A 12,240-nucleotide genomic window follows, 5' to 3' on the forward strand; every position below is an offset into this window, starting at 1 on the left:
CATGTACACGGAGGCGGAGGCCAAGGAAGCAAGAGAAGACGGCGTCGACCTACTAGAAGAAGGCCGGCTGTTAGCACTCACCCGGTCCGCCATCTACCAGCAAGGGTTGCGCCGCTACCACAACCGCAAGGTCAAGCCAAGATCCTTCCAAGAGGGCGACCTTGTGCTTCGGCTGATCCAGCGAACAGCCGGCCAGCACAAGCTCTCGGCCCCTTGGGAAGGCCCCTTCGTCATCAGCAAGGCACTAGGCAACGAGTCCTACTACTTGATCGACGCGCAAAAACCAAGAGCACGCAAGAGGGATGACTCCGGCAAGGAGTTGGAGCGACCATGGAACGCGAACCTCCTGAGAAGATTTTACAGTTAAAAGCAGTATGTATCATGCTACCCTTTTGTATTAAGTACGACACAACAGGCCCCCCGAACAATACTCGAGGACTGCCTTCATTTATCTATGAGTGACGAGTGTCATATCCATAAATGTATCATTACATTTGATTTCTTGTCTGGCACCGGGTTCGACTAGTCGGCCCGGGGACTGGCCGCCTTAAGCTATATTAAAAGTTCTACCTGAAGTAAGACAAGTAGTGTGCCGGCTCCCGAGTCCTCTCTTGTTGAAAGTCGCAGCTCGAAGAACCGACTGTCCGACTAGCAAGAGACAAGGCAGAAAGGACGCCCACACGAAAAACGGCTAAGGACTAATGAACTCATATAGCAAAAAGACGGCCTCCAACCACGCTTGCCGGCAGTCAGAACAGCCGGCTGGCCGGCTTCCCAAACACTTAGCTATAATCCAACAAAGCTAGAGTACTTGCCCTCCCAATTGGCCAAGCACTTCTCCAGCCACAGATTGCAGAGCAACTGTCTGACTGGGGAGGTGTCAACCAAGGGAGGGCGGCAAAGGAAACAGCAGAAGAATGAAAAGCAAAGAACGAGGAAAAGCCAAACGCATGCATAGTCATATATACATATAAAACCCCCAACAGGCCGGCAATCGACATAGTTCAAATACACCCCCAATGGGTGGAATTGTGTAAACTTAACAGAATATTGTTCCAAAAGTGACAAGACAGGAAAACAAAAGATAGCAGACTAGACTAAAGGCGCGGTGCGGGAGCCGGGTTGGTCGGTGGAGACGGCGTCACCGGCTGAAGGAGTGGCCGGCTGGCGGGTCTCGGCCTGGTCACCACCGGTGGCAGGCGACGCACCTGCGAGTGACGTCGTGCTGGAGGCGCGGTGAGGCTGAGGCTGGCCGGCCGCTCCACCATCTGGCCCGGCGTCTTCACCCTCCTCCTCCTCCTCTTCGCCCTCGTCGCTGGAGTCGATCTCCTCCGCCGAGTCTTCACCGTCTGCCGGGTTCAGCCCGAACCACTCCTCCGGCTGGGCAACACCATTGTCATCTACCTCAGGGGCGAAGGCGCTGGTGTCGATGTAGTCGGCGATCGCCGAAGCCCGCCGGATGATAGCCGGCCGCGCCGGCTCCAGCTCCGTGTCGGCCTGCTGCCGCCAGGTAGCTAGCTGATCCAGACTCAGGCCGGGATAACAGGCCTTGACGAACTCCAGCGCCCGCCTGGCGCCGGACCGGGCCGCCGAAGCCTTCCAGGCTTCAAAGCGGCCGACTGCCACCTCCAGCCAGTCGGCAGTCCGACTGGGGGTGCGGGGAACCACTTCGCCGGGCCAGAGGGCGGCCAATACTTGCGCCCCGGCACGCTGAAGCCGGCGGAGCAGTCGGTGAGCCGGCTGGAGACGGGCCTAGATCGCCAAGAGCTGCTCCTCCAGCGAACGGCCAGCGTTTGGTGCAATCTCGGTGCCAGCCTGCCTTCGTGCTTGGCGGCGGGCCTCGATGATCTGGTTGGCGGCGGTAGAGTAGCCAGGGAAGTACTCTGTTCAAGAAAGAAAGAGAAAGAAGAGAAAACACCAAGTCAGAAAACAAGCCAAAAGCGGCAAGCGGCAAGAAAGGACGAAGAAGCAGGCGGCTTACCGTCAACCAAATCTTTGATCTGGCCATAGCCATTGATCAGCGTCTGCTTTGCTTCGGCCCAGCTAGCCGCCTCTGTCTTGTACTCGGCCTGGAGGGTGGCTTCGCTGTCCTGCACCGCCTTCAGAGCCGCCTTGTGGCTCTCTTCCTGGTCGGCCAACCTCTTGGACAGGCGGTCACGTTCCTGCACCAAGGCGGCAAACTCGGCCTCCTTGGCACGAAGGGCAGCCTGAGAACCTCCCAGCTGCGCCCTCAGGCTGGCGTTGGCCGCTGCAAGGACGGCAGAAAAAGAAGAAGCTATAAGAGGAAGTCGTCAAGGAAGATCCGACCCGACTGCTCAGCAGTCGGCCTGAATCTCGGGAACTACACCCAGTGGGTGCGCTAACGCGCCCCCACGTGAGATAAAGGATGAAGCACTTACCTCGGCTCTCAGTTAGGTCGGCGGTTTCCTGGGTCAGCTCCCGAGCCTGGGAGTTGAAGGCAGCCGCACGAAGATTGTGGTAGTCCTGCAAGACAGGCAGAAGATCGAAGTAAGAACAAGAATAGCAAAGCTAAATCCACTAAGAAGTTCCAAGCCGCCTGCTCAGCAGCCGACTCGAAACTCGGGGACTACACCCAGTGGGTGCGCTGACGCGCCCCCATGGGAGAAACCAAGATCAAGAAGAAGCAAGATAAGAAGACTAACCCGGATGGCCGCCCGCGTCGCAAGGAATTCGTCGGTGTATCGCCTCAACGCCGTAGCCTGGGCCTGGAGCCGGGTCCGGACGTCCTGCGCGGCCACATTCATCACGGCCGTCCCTCCGCCCGACGTCCACCCCGAGGTGGCGCTAGCCACCTCCACATCCTGGGCCGATGAGCTGGAGCCCGCGGCCGGCTGCGGCTCCGACGCAGCCTTCCTCGCGCGCCGGCTCGGCGGCGTCCGAACCGCCAGCTCAGTCCTCGCGGCCGGCTCGCCCCCCGCCGACTGCGCAGGCGGCAGATCAGGCCGGCCGCCTTGAGCCGCCCCAGTCGGCGGGGTCGGTACCGCCGCCCTCTCCAGGATGACGACGTCGTCATCCCTCTCCAGCCCCGTCTGGTCACCGCCGGCTTCTTCTGACGGGGGCTCCGAGGCCCCAGGTGCTGCGACGCGCAGTGGGGTGACCAACAAGGCCCCCTCCGCCATCGCCGCAGCCGCAGCCTCTGCTTGGGCCATGGCTGCGGCGTCAGCGCGCGCCTTCGCCGCCTCCTCCTCCTGCGCCGCCTTGGTGGCGGCCGCCCTCAACGCCTCCGCCTCCCGCTCCTCTCGCACCTCCCGCGCGTTCCGCTCCGTCGCCGCCTGAAGATCGGCACGGGAGTCCACGCGGCGAGTGGTGCTCCCAGATCCTCCCGGCGACCCAACAACGGAGGCGGCAGCAGCCCGCTCGAGCGACAATGGAGCTCTGGTTGTTTCGAGAGAAGGACAAGAATTCAGGAGTTACTAGAGAAAAGAAAAGAGAATGCACGAAGGAGTATGTACTTACGCCGACACCGTCTGCGGTTGCTTCACCGCCTTGCGGAAGCGGGCAGCCTTCGCGGCCGCCTCCTCCCGCCTAGTCGCCGCTGCCCCGCCTCGGGGCTTCTTCGGCCGACTGCCGAACAAACCCGGCGCGGCATGACGCTTTTGCCCGCCGCCCCGAGCAGGCGGCGCCGCAGAGGAACCCGCGCCGTGGCCAGACGGTGTGGGACGACTTCAGTCTCGTCGTCGTCCGGCCAGTCGTCGAAGCTGACTCCAAGCCCGGAGCCGCCTGCTTCGCCGCCGGCTTGGCCACCGCCCGCCTTGGTGTTGTCGTCCATAGCGGCGGCCCCCAAGTCGGGGTCCTCCAGATCGTGCTCCGTCCGGTCAGGGACGAATCGGCACTCCGCGTCCGACCCGCCTGCAGGCCGAAGAAGAGGGCTCTGTCGGGACAAGTTGACTAGTCAGAGTCGGCCAAAAGGAACTCGGCGACAAAACTGAGAGAAGAGGAAGAGACAAGGAGAACTTACCGTGGGCGGCGGATGGGCTCGGCAATATGGCTCCTTGCCGAACTGCCACTCTGCGGAGAGCTTGCAGTTCGCAAGGTAGTTCACCATATAGGCCACCTCGTCGTGCGGCATGTCTTTTGTGCACATCCGGCTTGGATCGAGCTGGCCGCTCATCTGACAGATCAGATGAGGGCGGTTCTGGAGCGGGAGCACCCGGCACGTGACGAAGGCGGCCAGCAGATCGGGTCCCGACAAGCCCTCCGACTAGATCATCGCTCGCACTCGGGCGACAGCTGCGGTTCCAGCCGGCGTCAGCGTCACGGCCCGGTAGGACCACTGGGGCCGCCTGCCTACCGGTGGGCCGGCTACGTAAGCCGGCAGATTGACGTAGTCGCCCTGCGGGGCGACGTTCTTCACGTAGAAGTATGATTTCTGCCATCGCTTCACCGACTGGATCAGCGTGATGACGGTGAAGGGGTTGTCGGCAGCCACCCTCCGCATCGCGATGAAGGCGCCACTCTGAGCCGGCACGCCTTGCATGCGTGTGCCCATCTTGGACTGGAAGAACTCCCCCCAGAGCTCGAGGGTAGGGAGGACGCCGAGGTAGCCTTCGCACAAGGTGACGAAGGCAGACAGCAGCACCATCGTGTTCGGGGTGAGGTGGTGCGGCTGGAGTTGGTAGAACTCGAGCCAAGAGCGGAAGATGGCGCTCACGGGCAGGCCGATGCCGTGCAAGAAAGGCGAGCGGAAGACTACCCGCTCGCCTTCCTGCGGCGCCGGCGTAATCTCCTTTGCCGGCGCGAGGCGGACCTCCACCTTCTCCGCGCCGGGCAGCCGCCGCGTCTTGCGGAGGAATTTGACATGATCCTCATGGACGTTGGAGCCGTCCCAATCCCCACCGTACTGCATCGTGGCGTGGGGCTGGCGAGAACGAACGCGGTGGCAGAGGATCGAGTGGTGGAACAGCGTGGCGGCGAGGCGCTGTTGCAAGAAAGGGCAGGAGGAAGAAGATGGTGGAAAGAGGAGGAGTGTGCGAGAGCCTGCCGCTCTCCCCCTCCCCCTACTTATAGCTTCGCAAGGTGAAGCCGGGGAGGCAGGGCGTGGGGTGAGACGTGGGATTAACTGCACCCACTCCCCCCACGCCTCGCGATTATTACGCCCTAAAAGCGTGCCGAAACCGCCGCAGGAAGACGTGTGGGCGGCTTCGGGCCGCAGAGAATCCACGCCTGGGCCCGGGCGTGGGCGTGGCGGGCCCCCGACCTGTGGTGACGTCCCGTCGCGTGCGTGGGCTGGCAGGCTTTTTAGCCAGGGGATGCCACATGGTTCGCAGGCGGCAAGTGGCCGGCCCGCGGCCCGTCGCGCGCGCTGGCCAGCTCCCGCCCTCTGACTCCAAAAAATTTCGCCGAGACGGCGTCCCCAACCAAAGTCGGCTATCAGCTGCCCGCTCGTCAAGATAGGAAGCTGATCGAGCTTCTCGACTCCCACCCAACCTCGAAGCCCAATCAGCTTCGGGGACTACTGCCGGAGTACATAGCCACGGGTAGCCTAACCGACTACCCATGGTTCTTCAAAAATTATCAGGCCATTTGACCCTTCAAGCATTCAAAGCTCTGGGCCGCCTTCCCCCGGTCGGCTACCCCAGAAGCCGACTCTCAGAAGGTGACCCAGCCTCGGCCACCTCCCCCAAGATAGCTACGAGATGGCCGACTCCCGGAAGCCGGCCGTAGAGAGTGCCGACTCCAAGAAGCCGGCCAAGACCGCACCCACCAAAACTGCGCCCACATAATGGTGACAAGACTGGGTGTGGCCACAGTGCGGCCCACTACCCCCGAAGCCCGAGGCAGGCATGGCCACAGGACGTCGTACGGGTCAGCCATCTCCCGTCCGGCTTGGCACTGTAGCCACGCTGGCCTCAACGTCATCCACGACGGGTGCCAGTGCGGCCCACGGGCGGCGGGCCCCTTTAGCCAGAGAGAGGCGCGAAGGCGGCCCGGCCTCCCCCAGTCGGCCAAGGGCGTAGCCGGCCCCCAGAAGCCGGCTACCCCCTCCCTCGAAGCATGTGCCACATTAAGGAGACAAGACGAGGTAAGGCCACAGTGAGAGCCCTCGAGGCGGCACACTGTAGCCACGCTTACCTCGACGAAGCCCTCGTCATCAGGGACGAGGCTACAATAAGCAGCCGCCGACAAGACCCCTAGGCGATGGGGCCGGCCTGTCGACCAAGAGGCCGGCAGCCGGCGGGACCCACCTATCGGCGGGCCCCAACGGCCGGCGGAGAAGCCGGCGAGCACAGACACTGACGACTGGGACCCGCGCCCAGCCTGATTACAATTGTACCCCCGGGGGGTAGGCCTATAGAAACCCCCCGGGGCACCCATGCAAAGGGTTGGCTTCGTAGAGTTACACACACACCATAGAGAGAGGGAAGCAAGAGCTAGCCTTGCTCTTCTTCTCCCTTGAACCCGACAGCTCAAGGAGCATTTGTAGCTACTCGTTCTAATTTAGTGATCATGCGGAGACCCCGGAGAGCAGGACTAGGGGTGTTATCTCCACGGAGAGCCCCGAACCTGGGTAAGATTCGCCGGCGTGCATGTCTTTGCCTCATCCCGTTTCCAGGCACCGGCAACGTCTTACTGGCTCCCACCATGATAAGCCACCCGTTGGCATATGTCGCACCTACCACCCGACAGCTTGCTTGTGCTTTTCAAGGAAGCATTGCAGCAGTATCGGTGTTACCTGAGGAAATCACACTTTGATGGCAAGTCTATAAACGAATTTCTGGTAAAGTCTCCTATGCTAAATTTAGAAGACATTGAATGGAAAAACCTTGTTATGCGCTGGTCTCGTTCCCAGGATGAGGTACTGTCTATGAAATCACATGACAATTTGAACTTCTACTTTTCCGCATGTGCGTTACGGATCTTTTTTGCAGGAAATCTACTCGAAGAAGAATTCCGGTTTGACAAGAACGACAGGATATCGCAAATATGCTGCCCGCTGCTTTGCTCTTGTTGGTACCTGTTGTCCTGTATCACTGTACTTGCATACATACCTGGCTCATTATGTGACAGCAGTATGCATGATAGCTTGCTTATCAATTGTTCGCTCCAAATTATCTGATCTGTATGAATGGTAACATTAGTGTAGAACATATCCAATGCCAATGTTTTTTTAGCTCTGCATTGTTCTTGTAAGTACATGCTGTCCTTTATCAGTGTACTTATAATGACAGGTAGTTGTTCATGTACCATCACTCTGCAGCTTATTTTCCTTTGCCCTCCATTTTCTACACATCAGATCTATATTTACTCTTACCATAAGGATGGTACTGAAGAAGTTTAGCTGTGCATTGCTCTTGGCTGTACCTTTTGCCTGTATCGCTGCACATTCATTTATAGCTACTTGGTTATGTAGCATCACTCTTCATCTTATCTTAAATATTCTCCATTTTTTTGTATATTATCACATCTATATTTACTCTTAACAAAATGTACAATAAAGGCAATGCTTTTGAAGAAGATTATGTGGTAAACTTCTTGAATTGCTCCCCCCCATCAGCATGGACAAGGCCTTTATAGAGCCTGTCTTCACCAATAATGTAAGTTTGTCCATCTCAAGCCTTCAAACTTTGTTGTATATATTTGGTTAGGCATTACTGCAACAACTATTTATTTTTGGTGTTTGCATCAAATTGCTTGTTTAAAGTTTATTATGTAGTTCATAAACAAAAGTGTGTCCTTTCTCAATTTAAGTTTTCAGTTGTACAACCAAGTTCCTTCTTCATACCATGTAAATTAAACTATACAGAGCAAGTGATCTTGTTTTGCACTGCATGTATGCTTCTGTTCTTCATCCGTAATCCAGTGGTGTGGTGAACCTACCCACTACAGCACAATGTCATATTCTGCAATGTCTTAACTATGAACAATGTCAAATCATTCTACTATTATTTAAACCGTCTCTTTATTTGCCAATGTGAAATGGTATAAATTGACAGCACACTAACCATTGATAATTATGAGTTCTTGATCTGTAATCCAGTGGTGTCGTGAAGCTGCCAACTCCTTCACAATGTCATTTCCTGCATGTCTTGACCTGAACAATACCATATTGTGTTAATGCAATTTTAAACTGTGTCACTTTATTCGTCAGTAAGAAATGTGATGAATTGTCAGCACTGATACTTTTATGTGCAAAACCTGTCATCTGTCTGCTTGTTTATCTTTCAGAGTGAGGAAGATATAAGTGTTGAACAAGCGCAGTCTCATCATCTTGCTCAGCTGCTTGCGCTGCAGCTCCCCAGCAGGGCTAACCTTTCTTGAACTCTATTGAAGTGCTGTCGGTTTTGTATATTATTTTGTCGGCGTGTTTATTTGCACTGGTGGCGATCTTTGATGCCCAGTGTATGTAATCTGCTGTCTGCTTGTGCTTTATTATCATAGTGGCGAACTTTGATGCCCAGTGGATGTAATATGTCGTAATTTCTTTATTGTATAGTCTAGGTTTTTTCTTATTCACGATGCTGCCGTTATTTTACTGTATATATATCCTGTCTTCGCAGTAACCGGCCAAACCGTAAAATTACGGTACATAATCGGGCCGTCATGCAATCACGATGTAGGTTGGGCCTAAAACGTGCCGAACAGCTCACGGGCCGGCAGCAGCCCGAAATGAACCCCGGCCCATGATTGTGCGAATCAAATCACGGGCTTTTAATAGGCCAAAATTGTCTCGGTCCTTGTTTGTCCCAATCAGATATCGGCTGCGAGCAGGCCGGATGCAAACCGGGCCGTAGTTAGGCCCAACTATATGACGGGCTTTTAAAGGCCGATATTAATATAAGGCCGAAACGTTAAACGGGCCTTTAACAGGCCAAAACTAATATCAGGCCGAATTACTAAGTGGGCCTTTAGCAAGTGGGCCCAAAAGCATAGTGTCCAGTTGACGGGCCGAATCTGATATGGGCCATAATTGAGCACAAAGCCTCTTAAAGGGCCGGACCTGATCTGGGTCGTAATTTGGCCCAGAACATGGTAGGCTTTTAACGGGTCGGATCTCATATGGGCCACTATTAGGCCCGGAGCGTGGCAGGCCATTAATGGACCGGATCAAATATGGGCCGGCATTTGGCCCAAAACATGGCAGCCAGTTAATGGCCGGCCTACTAGGGTCCTATAGCTGGGCCGGCCAATTAAAGTCGGTGAAATCTCGTGGGCCTTTAGCTAGGCCGGCCCATTATGATCCGCAAGAATCTTGTGGGCCTTTACCTGGGCCGGCCCATTATGGCACACAAAAATCTTGTGGGCCTTTACCTGGGCCGGCCTAGTATGGCCTGCAAAATCTTGTGGGCCTTTAGCTGGGCCATCCCATTATGGTCCACAAAATCTCGTGGGCCTTTAGCTGGGCCAACCCATTATGGTCCGCAAAATCTTGTGGGCCTTCAGTTGGGCCGGACCATTTAAACTTGATGGGCCGTTCCACGTGTCAACATATCATAGGCGTGTCTCTCCCTTTGGATAAGTGACACCTGTGCCAACGCAGACCTGACACGTGTCTCCTCCAGCCAATGATGATTTTACACGTGGAAAATCCCCATTGGTCGGGGCTGTTAATGGGTTATCGGATCCAAAACCCAACCTGATAGCTTAACGGCGTTCCGTTACGATGGATGCCACGTGTCGGTCACCCTTGACGAAAGCACTTCTGTAACGCGCGATTTATCGTCATGGAAGTGGACACTTCCGTGATGATAATTTTGGTAATGTCATGGAATACTTCTACGACAGCACAGGTATGACTATCTTGATTCTGTCATATTTGTCATGGATGTACATGCATGACAAAAAACGCGACCTATTGTGACAAACACGTATCATCACGGAAGTGTATTTTTTTGTAGTGCTTATTAATCCATGATGCAAGCTGAATTGGGGGCTGGATCGGAACGCAGGCGCAGCTGCCCACTTGGAACCATGGGGCTCGGTGATATAGAACCACTCCTACTGCCATAAGTCGGAAGATTCTGTGAAGGATCCGTTTAGCCAAACAGCGCTGGTAAGCTTGCTCACTGAGGCTCCACCACACTCCGCCTGCTCCCCCTCCATCACTTGCGGCTTCACATTGAAGGTCTTGAGCCACAAGCCGAAGTGTGGAGGAGTTTGGAGGAAGGCTTCGCACGTGACGATAAACGACGAGATGAGAAGAACAGAGTTCGGGGCGAGATCGTGAAAATCTAGTCCATAATAGAACATGAGCCCCCGGACGAAGGGATTAAGGGAAAACCCTAACCCTCGAAGGAAGTGGGAAACAAACACGACCCTCTCGCCGGATCTGGGGGTGGGGATAACCTGCCCTTCCGTGGGAAGCCGATGGAGGATTTCTGCGGTCATATATCTTGCCGTCCGAAGCTTCACGATATCCTCCTCTGTGACAGAAGAAGACACCCACCAGCCTCGACGGCTGGATCCGGACATGACTAAGGCTTGCGGCGATTGAAACCTGGGTGTTGGAACTCAAGGTAGTAAGGGTTGAGGAAGAAGCAAGCGTGGAGAAGAAAGACGGGTCTGTACCCCTTTATAAAGGCCGTGAATATCGAACGCCTCCTCCTGGGCCTTAAGGCTTGCCTATTCCCAAGGAGTTGTACCCTAAACACGGTTGGGTTACCCACGTCCGTGTCGATAAAGAATCCCTTAATAAGGGGACACGATCTTTGCTTGGATAAGACATGCCAATGACAACCGCATCTCGAAACGTGGGGCAGCAGGCGAAAAAACGGTTCGAAATAATGACCGGACTGACATGATGTCATGTTGTAAAAAGTTGCCAGAGGATTGGACTTATAAATTATTATGCCCTCTGTGGAAGTATAAGCTACTTGTGTTGCAGAGCCAAACTCGAGCATCCGAAGACCATTGTAAAGCATCTGGAAAGAGGGGAACCCGCCTTGCAATGCCGAAGACAAATCTGCGCGCCGGGTTCCTCGTCATTGAAGCCAGGTTTAGGGGCTACTGAGGGAGTCCTGGACTAAGGGGTCCTCGGGCGTCCGGCCTTTTAGCCATGGGCCGGACTGATGGGCTGTGAAGATGCGAAGACCGAAGACAGTACCCGTGTCCGGATAGGACTCACCTTGGCGTGGAAGGCAAGCTTGGCGACCAAATATGTAGATTCCTTTCCTTGTAAGCGACCTTGTGTAACCCTAGATCTCTCCGGTGTCTATATAAACCGAAGAGCTTAGTCCGGATAGAGATAGACTCATTACCATAGTCATACAGACTAGGCTTTTAGGATTTAGCCATTACGATCTCGTGGTAGATCAACTCTTGTAATACTCATATTCATCAAGATCAATCAAGCAGGAAGTAGGGTATTACCTCCATATAGAGGGCCCGAACCTGGGTAAACATTGTGTCCCCTGTCTCATGGTACAATCGACCTTAGACGCACAGTTCGGGATCCCCTACCCGAGATCCGCTGGTTTTGACACCGACACCCCCCTCCCACATATATAAAGGAGGGGGAAGAGGAGGCCGGCCCTAGAGGGGGCGCGCAAAGGGGTGGAGTCCTACTTGGACTCCTGGTCCAAGTAGGATTCGGCCCCCCCTTTCCTATTCCAACTAGGAGAAGGAGGAACGAGGAGGAGGGGAGAAGGGAAGAGGGGGGCGCCGCCCCCTCCTAGTCCAATTCAGACCAGCCCATGGGGGGGCACGACCACCCCTTGAGGCCCTTCTCTCCTTTCCCCTCAAGCCCATTAAGGCCCATTACTCCCTAGGGGGTTCCGGTAACCTCCCGGTAGTCCGGAAAATACCCGAAACACTTCGGAACCATTCAGGTGTCCGAATATAACCTTCCAATATATCGATCTTTATCTCTCGACCATTTCGAGACTCCTAGTCATGTCCGTGATCTCATCCGGGACTCCGAACATACTTCGGTCATAAAACTGACATAACTCATAATACAAATCGTCATCGAACATTAAGCGTGCGGACCCTACGGGTTCGAGAACTATGTAGACATGACCGACACACATCTCCGGTCAATAACCAATAGCATAACCTGGATGCTCATATTGGCTCCTACATTTTCTACGAAGATCTTTATCGGTCAAACCGCATAACAACATACGTTGTTCCCTTTGTCATCGGTATGTTACTTGCCCGAGATTCGATCGTCGGTATCATCATACCTAGTTCAATCTCGTTACCGGCAAGTCTCTTTACTCGTTCCGTAATGCATCATCCCGCAACTAACTTATTAGTCACATTGCTTGCAAGGCTTATAGT

The sequence above is a fragment of the Aegilops tauschii genome, chromosome 7, assembly GCF_002575655.3.
Source record: "Aegilops tauschii subsp. strangulata cultivar AL8/78 chromosome 7, Aet v6.0, whole genome shotgun sequence".
NCBI classification, from domain to species: Eukaryota; Viridiplantae; Streptophyta; class Magnoliopsida; order Poales; family Poaceae; genus Aegilops; species Aegilops tauschii.